Source organism: Equus caballus, chromosome 16 (assembly GCF_041296265.1).
Source record: "Equus caballus isolate H_3958 breed thoroughbred chromosome 16, TB-T2T, whole genome shotgun sequence".
In the NCBI taxonomy this organism is placed as follows: domain Eukaryota; kingdom Metazoa; phylum Chordata; class Mammalia; order Perissodactyla; family Equidae; genus Equus; species Equus caballus.
Window position 1 is genome coordinate 66,758,231 of NC_091699.1, and position 16,944 is coordinate 66,775,174.

The window sequence follows — 16,944 nt, forward strand, 5'->3', positions numbered from 1 at the left end:
AGATCTCAATAGATTATTTCTACATGTGCTGTGTTAAAACTGAACCCCTAGAGGGCAACTCAGCTTCAATTTTTACTTCATAATATACTTTAGTTCCTAACCAGTTTATAGATACCATGAACTAATTCCTTAACTTTGGAACTTTTCTTTTAAAACGAAAGGTTAAATGGAAAGAAGAAAACTGAGATATTTCACCTACTAATAAAAAATATCATTATGGAATGTATTCTTGAACAGTGATAATTCAAAGATGAACAATAGAGTATATTCTTATAGGCATGTTCCTGAATAACACAAATCATAAATGAATATTTGAATATCAACACTCTCAGTAGGAACCATGTAGCAGATAGGAAAGACATACTTAAGTCTATTTAATATAAATGCTTTGCATAACTTTACATTCATTAAATGGCATGTTAAAATGTATAGGGGGAAAAAGGTGAAGAATCCAATCTCAATAACAATTAACCCTACATAAACTACCCAACATAACCCATTATAGGAAAAAGCAATGTTCCTTCAAGGTCAAAAATATGAAGAGGTTTCCTGACTGCCCATCTAAGCTAAATCTGTATCATGAAGTAGAAGTGCTGATATTCAAACAGGCCCACTCAAAATACTGATGTAGCAAAAAAAAGAGTTATTGTATCAATGTGAAAAAATACAAGTTAGCAAGGCCACTAACCTATACCACTCAACAATGGTATATTTCATTCAGCCTTTTTTTAATGAAACTCAGAAATTGGGCATATACGAGTCTACTGTGTATATACCTGTGGACTTAGTGATCTAAAACAACCACAAATCAGTCTCTGCTCATTTAGATTAGAATCCATACATGAAACCTGACAAACCAAAGAATGTACTGATGGAACATGGAGAAGAGAGAGGCTACCAAGGAGGGTGGAGTTTGTGTGCCATGAGGTTAGCAATTTTCAGAATAGGAAAGAGAGAAAAGGAGTAGTCATAGAATTTATGTGATAGAAAGGGGGCCAAAGTTTAAGACTGCAAGAGCATACTTAGCTCACCACTTCCTAAGAGTTTGCTGAGAATCTTTGGCCCAGTGGAAAAGAACTTGAAGGCTGGCCTCGATAATTTGGGGCTCAACCTCCAAGATGGAAGTAAAGGAAAGAAAGGTTAAAGAAAGAGAAAACACACACACAAAAGCTAGGAGTAGCAGCAGCAACAACAAAACAACCAAAACCTTAGAGTCTTTATGAAAGAGTGTTCTGAGTAGTAAAAGAATGTAACTTTAAGATATAAAAAATGAGCGGAGGACAGGAGTAAAATCCACATGGCTTTTACTATATGCTGCTTTAAGAGGCAATTCTGCGCTGTCCCTTGTTTGTCAACCTTGCTGCACGTTCAGATTGCCTGAGGAGCTTCAATCATCAAGGTAGAATAAGAAGTTCTGTAGGAATATGATGATTTGAATCCCATCATGTGAATAGATTTGACTGGGGAAGATGTGGGAGGAAAAGACACAGAAGCAATTGCATGGAGCCTTTATCACTGGGGCATTGTGTAAACAGGCCCACTCTGAAAATCATGGGGTACTAATGAAATTAAAGAATTCCTTAATAAACTCAACCATATATGTCAACTATATGGTCTCCTGAGGCCAAGATAAGAGAAAAACAAACAGTTCAGATTTTTCACACTATAGTACATCAGAAAGTATGGTTAGTCAAACCTTCAAACATGATTGAAAATTCAATTTTGCAAAAGTTTAAATTTTATGAGCTTAGCATAAATAAATCTATGGGAGGACACCCCAGGCAAAGAATAGGATGTAACATATCTTAAATTTAAGTTTGCGCCCTGTACTAACACAATCTGGGATTCAGGGAATGTCTAGCTCTCCTGAAAGTGAGTTTCAAAATTCCAAATGTAGTCTTGACTCTCCTTCTAGGACGGTCTAGTTCAGTTCTGTAGGTGAGTGATGAGAAAAGTAAGTAAGGACTGTAACTGCACCCATCTGCACTTAGTTGGAATAGAATTGCTCCTGCTGATCCAATAGCGGCACCTTTCACCAAAACAAAGGGCTACTATCTCTCTGGAAAAGTCAGTCAAAACCGAAATGAAATCACCTGAGCTCAGGACTCCAAGAGGCTTAGAAAGACAACTAAAAGAGAGGTGAGACAATATTATTGCAGAGAGAACTGGGTTCTAATCAGGTATTTGATATTAACCCATAGTTTGACCTAAGGCTAATCAATTATCTAATCTCTTACCTAAGGGACACTGGAAAAGATGACATTTAAAGATTCTGCCCATCATTTAAATTCTATGCAAGACTTAGTTCTTTGGCAAGGTCACTGACTAGGGAGGTGAAAGTATGGGATTGAACTACAGAAATACTTTATAATAAACATATGGCAAAGTGCAGAAAGTCAAGAGGAAGCTGAACTTGTGTGTGATGACCTGGAACTCTTATAGAAAGATAATATGTCCTAATAAGTCAAATCCAGTAAGATTTTCTCAAGCTTTGCTAGTAGAGATATTTAAAATAAGAAAAGATGTCTAATACTATGAACCCAGAGTTAAATCTGTGCTACGTTTTTGAGTGTGGTCATCTTTAAAACCAGTTTTAAGGATATGAGGAAGAATCAAAGGGATAAAAAAAATTCAACAAACATATTAATCACTCATGCATTTTAAAGATAAGGGCACATGTATTATACTAGAATGCAGAGTAAAACTACTAGTGTCAATTAGGGGGAAAAAAGGCAGCCTCACAATGCGAACTTTCAGTTCGTGTAAGCAGAAGTCAATTGCCATTAAATTAAGAGAATAAGTTGCTATTTAGCCATTCTTAGACCAAAGAAGGTTTTTCTTTAGCTTGGGGGACTTAAAATAAAATGTTGGATTTAAAAATCTGACAAATCTGATGAATCAATTTCTCTAGAAAAGATAACGAATAACACATGCCTCAGGATACCTGTAAGAACAAGAAAAGACTATGTCCCAATTAACTCCGTAGAAGGACTACACTGCAGTTAATGCTCATCCTCTCACAGCAGCCTGACACTTTTCATAACTGCCAGCGGTTATGCTACAGCAGCCTGAGCCAGGGGTGTCCCTTTAGCACTAGCAACACACATCATTGCCTGTCACTTTAATGAATAACAGCTTCTAGTTTTAAAAGAATGCAGAAAGCCAAAATTTAGAAAGAAAAGTTGGCAATATGTCTTGTGTTCTGTTGCAGAATTAATCTTCTTTCCATTCTATTTGTATAGTCTTTTTCTGGGAAGGGAGAGAGGAAGACAGGAGAGAGGGACCAAAGAGAGGGAGAAAGGACAGACTTCACATGCTTCTGATTTCTTACTAGAAAACAAATCTAAACTTCTGTTTCAGGTTTACAAGGCACTCCAAAGTCAGTCTTGACTCCCAGTCTTTATTTGCCATTATCCCCTAAAAGCAGCAGTGGTCTCCTCAGGTCAATCTCCCTACTGCTGTATAGACAAACGATGCCCATTCTCACTTCTGTGCCTTGAATGCTGAGTCTATGGTCTGAAATGCTTTTCAGCTTCCCCACACTTACCCAAATCATAAGCCATACTTCAAAGTCCAGTTCTTAGCCCATGTTCTTCATTAAGTCTCACCTGACTAAATCAGAATTCACTGGGGTCTTTTTTTCTAACATGTAGTTATCTTATTATAAATTGTTTTATATGGTGTAATTCTATTTTATGTATGCTTGGTTTGTCTCTCATCAACCAGACAATAGGTTCTTAAAAGTAAGTCTCATATTTCTACTCTGCCTCTATAACACCTCTCACAATGTTAAACATGTGATAGGCATTCAATAAATATTTAATAAGAATGCTACTAAAATTAATTCTGTAAATTAAGAGAACATCATTTTTAAAAGTTTTAAAAATTTTTGAAGAAGCTAATGTCTGGTTAGCTACTCAATCTTCTTTACCTATATCCAATGAAAAATAATTGACAAATGCAAAACAAAATCCTAGAAAACTTAGAAAAAGAACAAGTTTTAAAAACTATCCATATTCCCAACACTTAGAAATAACTTCTGTTAACATTTCTTCATAGTATTAATCATAATTTTAATTTAAATATTTATAATAACCATCTCCCCCACCACACTTAAACTCTGTAAGAACAAGGACTGAATCTGTTTCAGTCACATTTATGTACACAGTGTAGTGTATTTACAGTGCTTCATACATGGTAAGCGCTCATAAAGAATTTATGGAATTAGTTAATTTTGGTAAGCCCTTCCTGTATTTTTAAATTTTAATTTAATTTAATTTAACCAGAAATCAGGAGATTTTTTCAGTAAAGAGCCATACGGTAAACATTTTAGCCTTTGTGAGCTATCTGGTCTCTGCTGCAACTACTCAAATCTACTGTTATAGCATGAAAGCAGCCAGAGGCAAGACATAAGTAAATGGGCGTGGCTGTGTTCCAATAAAACAGAGACAAGCAGCAGGCAAGATTTGACCATTAGGCTGTAGACTGCCAACTCCCAAACGAAAATAATATATTACAACTAGTCTCTCATATCAATAATGCATTTATTATGATCACAATGTGTGTATATCATTTCCCATACTATAATTTTCATAATTAATCAGACTCAGTTGACATCTAAGTTTTTGGCAATATTCCATATTTATATAATGCTATGTTGAACACACTAATGCATATTTTATTGCACACCTCCTCTGATCATGTCCTTAAGACACATTCCTATCAATAGAATTGCTAGGTCAAGAAACAGCCCCATTTATAAATTTTTGTTAATTTTTTAAAGTACATACAAACCCCCTTCATGACATTGTGCTGGTCTATATTCCTAGCCAGCAATGTAAATAGTGGCTTGTCTAAAATCTCATCAACATTATACATTATATATATTTTCTTACCCACAAATACTCCATCATGCACGTGATTAGAGTTCTATGTTTGTTTACTTTTTTCTTATGGGATGACATTTATATACAATGAAATAAACAAATCTTAAATACAGCACTCAATGAAACAAAAGTATACACCTGTGCAACACAAAACAGCAAAATATAGAACACTAAAATCACTCCAGAAAGTTCCTTTAATGTTCCTTTCCATTCGATACCTGAAGCACTCCCACTCCAATGATGCAATCATTGTTTGAATTAATTTAGCTTATTCTAGAACACCATATAAATGCTGTCTGTTCTAGAACCTAGTATTTCTAAAAGGTATTACTTTTATATTTCCCTTTTATTTACATTTCACTCAGAATAACAGTTTTGAGATTCAACTCTGCTATTATGCATAATACTACTTTATTCAATTTTACTGCTGAAGAGTATTCCATTGTATAAGTATACCAGAATTAGTCTCTCTCTTTTCCTTTTGAGAGATGCCTGGGCTATTTTCCATTTTTGGCTATTAGGAATAAGCTACTATAAGCATTATAGTGAAACATAAGTCTCATTTCTCCTGGATAGAATTTCTGGGTCATTGGGCAAGTGTGCGTTTAGTGAATGCTGTCAGTGTTTTAATTGTAGCCATTCTGGTAGGAATGCAATTCCAATTACATAAACATTATCATTATGATATTGTCCTCCAAGCCCATAAGATTCTGTTCATCTTTTTAAATCTTTTTCTCTGTTCTTTAGATTGTATATTTCTATTGATCTATCTTTACACTCATGACTCCTTCTGTCATTTTCATTCTGAAGTTTTTACAGCATGTTTTTTTTCAGTTCTAGAATTTCAATTTAGGTCTTCTTTTATTGTTTCATATTCTCTGTTAAGATTTCTTGTCTTTTTATTCACTGCAATCATATTGTCCTTTACATTCTTAAGTAAGTACAACAGCTGATTTACAATCCTTGTCTGCTAATTTCAATGTCTTAGTTATCTTGAAGTTAGCCTCCATTGATTTCTTTTCAGAATAGGTAATATTTTCACGTTTCTGCGTACACTGAATAATGTGGCATTGGATCATGAATATTGTGAATGATATCATATAAAAAGTTTGGATTCTGAGGAGTGATGTCAGCATCATGGCAGTGAGAGCTCTTCCCTTAGACTCTCCCCGCTAAGATACAACAAAAAGGACATTCATAAACCAACAGAGGACATTCATACAACACAAAAGACATCTGAGAGACCCACACAGCCACATGTCTGAAGGCCGAGGTGCTGGACCCCCTGGGAGGAAGTGGGAGGAGGTAAGGGATGCTCCTCTCCCTCCCCAGCAGAGACCCAGAGTGCCACACCACAAGTGGCTATGAGAGGAGGGGGAAGGGGTGGCTCTCCATGGGAATACCTTCTCTTTCCAAGTTCCTTCACAGTCCATGAGAAAGCCCTACACAGAGGTTATTGCAGGTGGTGTCTTCATCAGGCCAGCACCCAAGGAGAGCAGATAGTGAGGGCAGAGGAAGAACACCCCAGGATTAGGCATGCAAAAGAAAGCACCCCTCCCACAGCCAGGCTCCAGCTCAGCAAGTCAGCCAGAGCACCCATGCATAGGTTAGAAAAACAGCAGCTGTGAGTGAGCAAGCCAGAAATCGCAGATAGACCCTGTCAGCATAGATTCTAAGGAAAGGCAGAGACACCAGGGATAGGTGTGGGATCAGAATACACAGTTCCTGACCCCCCTCCCCAGTGGCCACAGGTGGAATCTGCAACCAGATACCATCACTACGCGAGGGCAAAACTCCACGCTATCAAACAGTCTGAAGAAATATATTAGTAGTCCAGACCAGAAGGAAAAAGACAAGCACCCAGAAATTATCCTGAAGGAACAGAAATTTACAATCTAAATGACAGAGTATTCAAAATAGCCATCACAGAAAAACCCAATGTGTTACAAGAAAATACAGATAGACAGTTTAATGAAATCAGAAACAAAATTAATGAACAAAGGGAATTCTTCACAGAGATTCAAACTATAAAGAAAAACAAATCAGAAATGTTGGAGATGAAAGACACAATGTGTGAGATAAAGAAAAATCTGCACTCCCTGAATAACAGAGCTGATTTATGGAGGGCAGAATTAACAGTATCGAGGACAGAAACATAGAAATGCTTCAGATGGAGGATAGAGAACTAAGACTAAAAAGAAATGAAGAAATTCTCCGAGAAATATCTGACTCAATTAGGGAATGCAACTTAAGGATTACAGGTATCCCAGAGGGAGAAGAGAAATAGAAAAGAGAAGAAAGCTTGTTCAAAGAAATAATAGCTGAGGATTATCCAAACCAGCAGAAGGAACTGGAAATACAAGTAAAAGAAGCTAATAGAACTCCAAATTATATCAACTGTATAAAGACATTCTGCAAGGCATACAGTAGCAAAACTGGCAAAAGTCAATGAAAAAGAAAAAATATTAAGGGCAGCAAGGCAGAAGAAATTAACCTACAAAGCAACCCAATCAAGCTTCCAGCAGATTTCTCAGCAGACACCTTATAGGCTAGGAGAGAGTGGAATATATTCAAAATTCTGAAAGACAAAAACTTTCAGCCAAGAATACTCCATCCAGCAAAGATATCCTTCAGATATGATGGAGAAATAAAAATTTTCCCAGATAAACAAAAGCTGAGGGAGTTCATCACCATAAGACCCCCCCTTGAGCAAGGAAAAAAACAGGCAGACAAAATCAGAAAATTGCAGCTGTCTATCAGAACAGGTTAGCAAACAATTATAACATTAAAGATAAAGGGAAGGAAAACATCAAAAATAAATATAATCTCGTTATTTTAACCACAAACTCATAACACAAGATGGAATAAGTTGTGACAACAGTAACTTAGAAGGGGAAGAGAAAAGGGATGGAATCAGCTCAGAATAAGGAAATAAGAGGCTATCAGAAAATGAACTATCTCATCTATGAGATTTTTTTATACAAACTTCATGGTAACCACTAAACAAATAATCAGAATAGAGATACAAATGACAAATAAAAAGAAAACTGAGAAAACCCTTATAAAGAACTACCAAACTGAACTGGTAGTCTGAAATACACAGGATGAGAAACAAAGGACATACAGAACAATGTGGAAATGAGGGATAAATTGGCAGCATTAAGCCCTCATATATCAATAGTCATTCTAAATGTAAATGGACTGAATTCTCCAATCAAAAGACAGAGTGGTGGAATGAATTAAAGAACAAGACCCAAGAATATGCTGCCTCCAGGAAACACATCTCAGCTCTAAAGAGAAACACAGGCTCTGAGTGAAGGGATGGAAGACTATACTCCAAGCTAATGGCAAACAAAAGAAAGCAGGTGTTGCCATATTTATATGAGACAAAGTAGACATCAAGATAAAACAGGCAATGAGAGACAGAGACAAAGAGGGACAGCATATAATGATAAAAGGAACACTCCACTCAGAAGACATAACACTTATAAAAATATATGTACCCAACACAGGACACCAAAGTACATAAAGCAACTATTAACAAACCTAAAAGGAGATATTAACAATAACACAATAATAGTAGAGGACCTTAACATTCCACTTATATCAATGGATAGATCATCCAGACAGAAAGTCAACAAGGAAATAGTGGATTTAAATGAAAAAGTAGACCAGATGGACTTAATAGATAGATATAGAACATTCCACCCAAAAACAGAAGAATACACATTCTTCTCAAGTGCACATGGAACATTCTCAAGAATAGACTATATGCTGAGAAACAAGGCAAGCCTCAATAAATTTAAGAAGATTGAAATCATATCAAGCATCTTTTCTGACCATAATGCTATGAAACTAGAAGTCAACTACAAGAAAAAAGCTGGGAAAGTGACAAATATGTGGAGACTAAACAACATGCTACTGAACAACAAATGGATCACTGAAGAAATTAAAGGCAAAATCAAAAACTATCTGGAGACAAATGAAAATGAAAATACACCATAACAACTCATATGGGAGGCAGCAAAAGCAGTCCGAAGAGGGAAATTCATAGCAATACAGGCCCACCTAAACAAATAAGCAATCTTAAACTACAGCTACCAGAACTAGAAAAAGAAAAACAAACAAACTCAGCAGAAGGAGGGAAATAATAAAAATTAGAGCAAAAATAAATGAAACTGAAACAAAAAAAATAGTAGAAAGGATCAATGAAAGTAAGAGCTGACTCTTTGAGAAGACAACAAAATTGACAAACCCTTAGCCAGACTCACTATGAAAAAAAGAGAAAAGGCTCAAATAAATAAAATTAGAAATGAAAGAGGAGAAATTACAATGGATACCACAGAAATACAAAGGATTATAAGAAAATAGTATGAAAAACTACTTGGCAACATATTAGACAATCTAGAAGAAATAGATAAATTCTTAGACTCATACAACCTCCCAAAACTAAATCAAGAAGAAATAGAGAATCTGAATAGATCAATCACAAGTAATGAGATTGAAACTGTTATCAAAAACTCCCAAAAAATAGAAGTCCAGGACCAGATGGCTTCTCTGGAGAATTCTACCAAACATTCAAAGATTTAATATCTATCTTTCTAAAACTATTCCAAAAAGTTGAAGAAGACAGCACACTTCCTATTTTACAAGGTCAACATCACACTGATCCCAAAGCCAGAGAAGGACAACACAAAGAAGGAAAATTACAGGCCAGTATCGCTGATGAACATAGATACAAAAATCCTCAACAAAATATTGGCAAACCGAATACAGCAATACATTAAAAAGATCAAACACCATGATCAAGTGAGATTTATATCAGGGACGAGTGATGGTTGAACATCCGCAAATCAATCAATGTGATACACCACATTAACAAAACGAGGAATAAAAACCACATGATCATCTCAATAGATGCAGAGAAAGCATTGGACAAGATCCAGCATCCATTTATGATAAAAATTTTCATAAAATGGGTACAGAAGGAAAGTACCTCAACATAATAAAGGCCATATATGACAAAACCACAGCCAACATCATACTCAATGAGGAAAAACTAAAAGCCATCCCTCTGAGAACAGAACAAGACAAGGATGCCCACTCTCATCACTCTTACTTAACATGGTACTGGAGGTCTTGGGCAGAGCATTTAGACAAGAAAAAGAAATAAAAGGAACCCAAATAAGCAATGAAGAAGTGAAATTCTCACTGTTTGTAGATGACACAATTTTATATGGAGAACTCATCAGAAAACTACTAGAAATAATCAACAACTACAGGAAAGTTGCAAGGTACAAAATCACCAAGAGGGTGAAAGAGCTATATAATGAAAACTGTAAGACATTATTGGACGAAATTGATGATGACATAAAGAAAAGGAAAGATATTCCATGCACGTGGATTTGAAGAATAAAAATGGTTAAAATGTTCATACTACCTAAAGCAATCTACAGATTCGATGCAATCCCAATCAGAATCCCAATGACAGTCTTCATGGAAATAGAACAAAGAATCCCAAAATTCATATGGGGCAAGGAAATTAGAATAGCTACAGCAACAAACAAAATATAGAATAGCTAAAGCAATCCGGAGAAAAAAGAACAAAGGTGGAGGCATCACAATCTTGGACTTCAAATTATACTACAATCTATAGTAATCAAAACAGCATGGGACTGGTACAAAAACAGACACACAGATAAATGGAACAGAATTGAAAGCCCAGAAATAAAACCACACATCTGAGGACTGCTAATCTTCAACAAAGGAGCTAAGAATATACAATACAGAAAGCAAAATATCTTCAATAAATGGTGTTGGGAAAACAGGACAGCTGCATGCAAAAGAATGAAAGTAGACCATTGTCTTTTGCCATACACAAAAATTAACTCAAAATGGACAAAAGACTTGAAGGTAAGATGTGAAACCATAAAACTCCCACAAGAAAATATAGGCAGAACACTCTTTGACATCAAGTCTTAGAAGGATCTTTTTGAATACCATGTCTACCGGGGAAAGAGAAACAAAAGAAAAAATAAACAAATGGGACTTCATCAGACTAAAGAGCTTCTGCAAGGCAAAGGAAACCAGGAACAAAACAAAAAGACAACCCCTCAACTGCGAGAAAATATTTGCAACTCACATATCCAACAAGGGGTTAATCTCCAAAACATATAAAGAACTCATAAAACTCAACAACAAAAAAACAAACAACCCCATCAAAAAATGGGCAGAGGATATGAAAGGACATCTTTCCAAAGAAGAGGTACAGATAGGCAATAGGCACACGAAAAGATGTTCAACATCACTAATCATCAGGGAAATGAACTACACTAAGATATCGTCTTACACCCAGGAGAATGGCTATAATAACCAAGACAAAAAATTACAAATGTTGGAGAGGATGTGGAGAAAAGGGAATCCTCATACACTGCTGTTGGGAATGCAAACTGGTGTAGCCAGTATGGAAACAGTATGAAGATTTCTCAAAATATTAAAAATAGAAATACCATATGGCCCAGCTATCCCACTACTGGGTATTTACCCAAAGAACTTGAAATAAACAATTCAAAGAGAGTTATGCGCCCCTATGTTCACTGCAGCATTATTCACAATAACCATGAAGTGGAAGCAAGCCAAGTGCCCACTGACTGATGATTGGATAAAGAAGATGTGGAATATACACAATGGAATACTACTCAGCCATAACAAAAGACAAAATCATCCCATTTGCAACCATATGGATGGATCTTGAGGGTATTATGTTAAGCGAAATTAGCCAGAGAAAGACAAGCACCACATAATTTCACTCATATGTGGAAGATAAACAAATACATGGACAAAGAGAACAGATTAGTGGTTATAGAGGGGAAAGGAGTTGGAGGGTGGGCATAAGGGGTAAAGGGGCACAATTACATGGTGACTGACAAATAATATGGTAAAACTGAAATTTCACAATGTTATAAACTATTGTGTTTAGATTCTGTTCTGTTTCTCTGAAGAACTGTTTTTCTTTTTCATTTCAGCAGTCAGTCTTCTTCACTGAACTCAAACTGCAGAACCCCATCTCCTCTGCAACATACAGCAGGAAGCAGCTCAAATTTTGGTTCAGTTCTCTTAGCCTTAACCGAGCTGCTTGGAGTTTGCCCCATATGTAGTTTAGGATTAAGCTAGAGATATAGGCAGAGTATATGCACAGACTTTGAGGCCCCTTTCTCTGGCTCTCTCCTTATTAGGATTTATGCTCTTCCCCCCACCTCACCCCAACACACAACTAAAAAACTTCCAGGGCCTGTAGTTACACTAAACCCTGAGCTTGCTTCTTCAAACCAGCAACACCAAATGCCAACTGGTCAGTCTCAGCCACCCTACGGGGCACATTCCCCCAGTGCTATTCCCTTCCTTCAGTGTTTGACTTCCCTCTGATTTCCATCTGCTTTTGTTTACCCTCCAATGCCTTCAGGTAGTTGTTTTTAAATATTGTTCATAGTTTATAGTTGTTTTCTGCAGAAGGACGTACATGATAAGAGCTAAGCCAGAAACTGAACTCCTCCATTATGAATTTTTAAATCACATCAAGTTTATGGGTTACATATAGTGGTATAAGGCATGGTTTGCAAGTAAACCACTGAAAGTGAGAGCAAATATTTTCCATGTTCGATAATATGAATTTATCAGAAAGAAACTTTGTGCCCTTTGCTCATTCTTTAAATTGGCTATTCATCGATTCCTTACTGATAAGTCTTTATACACTAAGAATATTAAACTTTTGTCACACATGGTAGAAAAATATTTTCTTAGTTTGTGATCTTTCTATTATGTTTATAGTATATGACATATAGAAAATTTTATTTTATATATTTATAGTTTTGTATTATAAAATATAACATTTGATTCTTGACAGCGTTATTTTTTAAAGAAACATAAGTTCATTATGGAGAATTTTTAAAAGCCTATGAAAATAAAAATCACCCATAATCCACTTTCTTCCTCCCTTATCCCTTATGGTGTTTTTAAAACTTGGATACACTTCTAATCATTTGGAAGTCTGTTTAACATTATCTGCTGAAGTTGAAATTATACATATCATATGATGGAGAAATTTCATTGCTAGGTATATAACTAACAGAAATACAGACATATGGATACCAAAGGACATGAACAAGAATGTGTATAGGGGTATTATTTGTATAAAATCTCAAAATGACCTAAATATCCATCACAGTAGAATGGATGAATAAATTATAGCACATTCATATAATGGTATTATATGACAATGAAAATGAAAGAACTATTATTACATCAAAAAATGAATGAATCTAACAAACATCATGTTGAGTAAAAGAAGTCCAACACAAAGAGCACATACTGTATGATTCCATTTAAATTAAAAAATGGATGAACTAATCTATGCAGTTTGCAGTCAAAATGGTGATTACTTTTTGCTAGAAGGAAAGGATAGTGATTGGGAGTGAGCACAAAGAAGGCTGGCTTCTAGTAATTTCTATTTCTTGATCTCAGTAATAGTTACACAGATATGTTTACTCTGTCATACTTCATCAAGTTATACACTTGTAAATTGTTCATAGAAGATATAAAAAAGTTTACTTAAAGAAAATAATGTTTTCATTTGGAGAATATGAAAGACTACACATAGGAAAAGAAATAATCTATGATCCACCTCCTTCCTTCTCATAATTCCAGATGATTATTAAATTTTGAATGTATTTATTTTTTCCTACATACATGTATTTTATAATTAGAATTATACTATGTATATAATTTTATATCATGCTTTTTTAAACTGAGCGTACGTACATGTTCACGTCTGTTGATCTTTCACAAAATCAACTATTAGCACAAAATATTTTACTTGATGTTATTTTTCATAAGAAGATATAAGGTAATAAAAACCAAGAAAAGAGTTTCAATTTCAGTAAAAACTAAACATCAGAGAAGTAGACAGTGTTAATCATAAACTATAAAAACAAATAAAACATTTAACTTCAACACATAACTCAAATTACTATGCTATGAGTGTATGACTGCATTTTTAATGAGCAAAATGGGCCTATAGTTTGTATATGGAAGGCTACAGCCCCTTTTAAAAGAGTGCTACAGCAAACAATATTAGAAGTGTTCCCAGAAAATGAAATAAAAATTAAAAATTACTTAAGCTATTGGAAGAAAATAACTTTTCCATCTTGGTGAAGTCTAGGATAAGGGGCACATAGCAAAGACAATCCCATAACTAGAAACAAACTAGCACATAGGCCAGAAAGGACAAACACTAGGCAAAGCATATCATCACCACCAAAGTTACCACTCCTGACAGACACAGGTAATTGAGCTAAGGACACTCTTTCTGACTGATAGTGTGCTAGGCAGCCACTTCCAACTGATTCAAGTTGGCACAGATGAACTGTATTTGCCATCTTTGACACAGTCAAATGGTATGTTATAATGGAAAGAGCACGAGGATGGGAATTAAGATACCTGGATTTTAATATCAATTCTGATATATTAACAAGTCATATGATACTGAATAATTTAATCTCTTTACTGTGGCATAAGACCATGTCCTTGTATTCCCCACTGTACCTAGCACCATAAAGTACACATAGCAGTACCAAAGTACAGTTTGTTGAATTAACAAATCAGGGTAGCCATGATTTTTTCTGGAAGGGAAGTGGTCCATGTGGAATCTTAAAAAGAAAACCAAGGAATAAAAATGTCAGTTTCTAATCTATCACTGTCCAAGTTGAAAATGTGTACCATATGTAGACTAAGAACTTGCACTAGTTACATAAAAATATTAGAAAAATACCAGACCACCACAATTAGATAAACATTCTATTCCTTTGTTTCCTTTAAAAAGAGTGCTTAATTTTTACTCCTGTCTAATGCAATGGTTTCAAACTTAGACATCTACTAGACACCTCAAAGTTAACATATCCAAAACTATACTCCTGATTTATCAATTACCAAAAACTAAAACAAAATAATAAAATTTCTCCACACACAGCCTTCCTCATCTCTGTTAATTACAACTTTATCCTTTTCCTTGTTCAGGACAAATGATAGGGAGTCATCTCTTTCTCTCTTGGCTCTATCTTCAAAATAGATCCAGGTAAGCTCATTCTCATCATTTCCATTGCTACCACCCTTCCAATCCACCATCATCTGTCACATGGACTAACACAATCACATCCTTAACCTGGCATCCCTGATTCTGCCCTTGCCCCTATTCCATCTATTCTTAACACAGCAGTGAGTGATGCTATGAAACTGTAAATCAGACCCTGTCTCACCCCACTACTCTAAGCCACCGACGTCTTTCCATTTCTCTCCCTAGTACCTGCAAGTCCTCAGCACCTACAAGACCCTAAATGATTCTGCCCCCGATCACTTTGCTGAACCCTCACTTTCCACCCTCCTCCGCATTCATTCCATCCTAATCACAGTGACCTTTTCGGTGCCCCTCAAACACGGCAGCTTCACCTAATGCTTGAGAGTCTTTCCATATGCTATCCCTTCTCTTCACGTCATTCTTCCCAGAGATATCTGCATGTCTCACTCTTTCAAGAGTTTTGTCCCAATGTCACTTTCTCAGTGAGACCTCTACTGACCACCCATTAAAAACTGCAGCCCCATTCTAACCCCAGCACCTCCCACTGCCCTTACCCGACTTTATTTTTCTCCATATCACTTATATTTACTTATAATAACTTATATTTTAATCCTTCCTTCATTGAAATATAAGGACTATAATGGTAAAGATTTTTGCCTATTTTATTCACTGTTCATATAATGGTGACTGGCATATGAGAAATACTAAGTAAATATTTTTGAATGAGTATGTTTCATACAACCCTAAGGTTCCATTCAAGTGCTTAAGGGAATTTGGAAATTCTGTTTTTGCTTTGTAAAAACACATTTTTAGTGATGCAATAATTGACTAACACTAAAATATATGCAAATAATATTACCAAATATTAAACTTGTTTATGGGCCTCAGAATAAAATATCTATCATATCTGTTTAACTGAACAATATTCTGAAAATCTGAGAAATCATAAGAAATCATTAGTATGTAGAACTACTTTTTTATGTGATTTAGGATTTACTCCATATTTTGCATCCCTCAAAAAATTAAACCACAAAAACAAACTGGAAGAGGAGATATATACTAGGCTGCAACTGTAATCTATAACATCCAATTTAAAACTGCTTCATGAAAATAACATTGTTTTCATGCATTGACTCTCTGTAAATGTAACAAAATTAAGCATAACAAAATAAAATACTGCTTTTGTCTGTTTCATACATTACAGTTTAAAGCAAATTCTAGCCCCTCCAAAAAAGAACTGATTATTTTTTAAATGGTTCTGAATCTCCTAGTATAATGCAATCCAGAGTTTTGTACAAACCAAATTTTCCCCTTTTTTATTTTTCCAACAGACATACAAGATTCCTCTAAGAATGCACTTTGGTCAAAACATAATTATTTACAAGTATTTGCGAAAAGTTTACCAATCACAGGCTCTGATTATCTGGAAACAATGCCAATTATAACTGGAGCATCATGAGGCAGCTTAAGGAAAGTGTGATCTTGTTCTCAGATTTTATATATAAGGGCATGATACTGCTTAAAGACCATATTTAATTTTGGATTAATTTCTCATAAGATGATAGGATTTAAGTCTATTACAGCAAAGCAATTGAAAGTTGATTTTTCTAAGAAAACTAGAAAAATAATAAAAACTTGTTAATGAAATACTGACAGAAGTTAGAACTCATATTTTACATTAATATTTATTCATTTTCACAATATTTCTAAGTTTCAAGTCATGTAATTCTTTGCTTTTATGTTCAAATGTAGACTTTTCACACTTAATACCGTCAAAGATAAGTTGCATAAATTGGTTGTGTAAATATTAAATCCACTTGCCCTGACAAAATTCCCTGCTAATTTAGTTATTTAAAGATTTAGCATTTAAAGCCTTAACTTACCTCTAAAACTAAAACATGCTGTACCTTTCTCTGTTGAGAAAACAAC

The 16,944-nt window shown here is 35.1% G+C and overlaps 1 protein-coding gene across 8 annotated transcripts in view; it reads right to left on the bottom strand.

Annotated features, from left to right (window-relative positions):
- The window catches only part of CMC1 (C-X9-C motif containing 1), an 88,542-nt gene that overhangs the window by 35,860 nt on the left and 35,738 nt on the right, over positions 1–16,944 (bottom strand). The gene's annotated exons all lie outside the window — the stretch shown is intronic.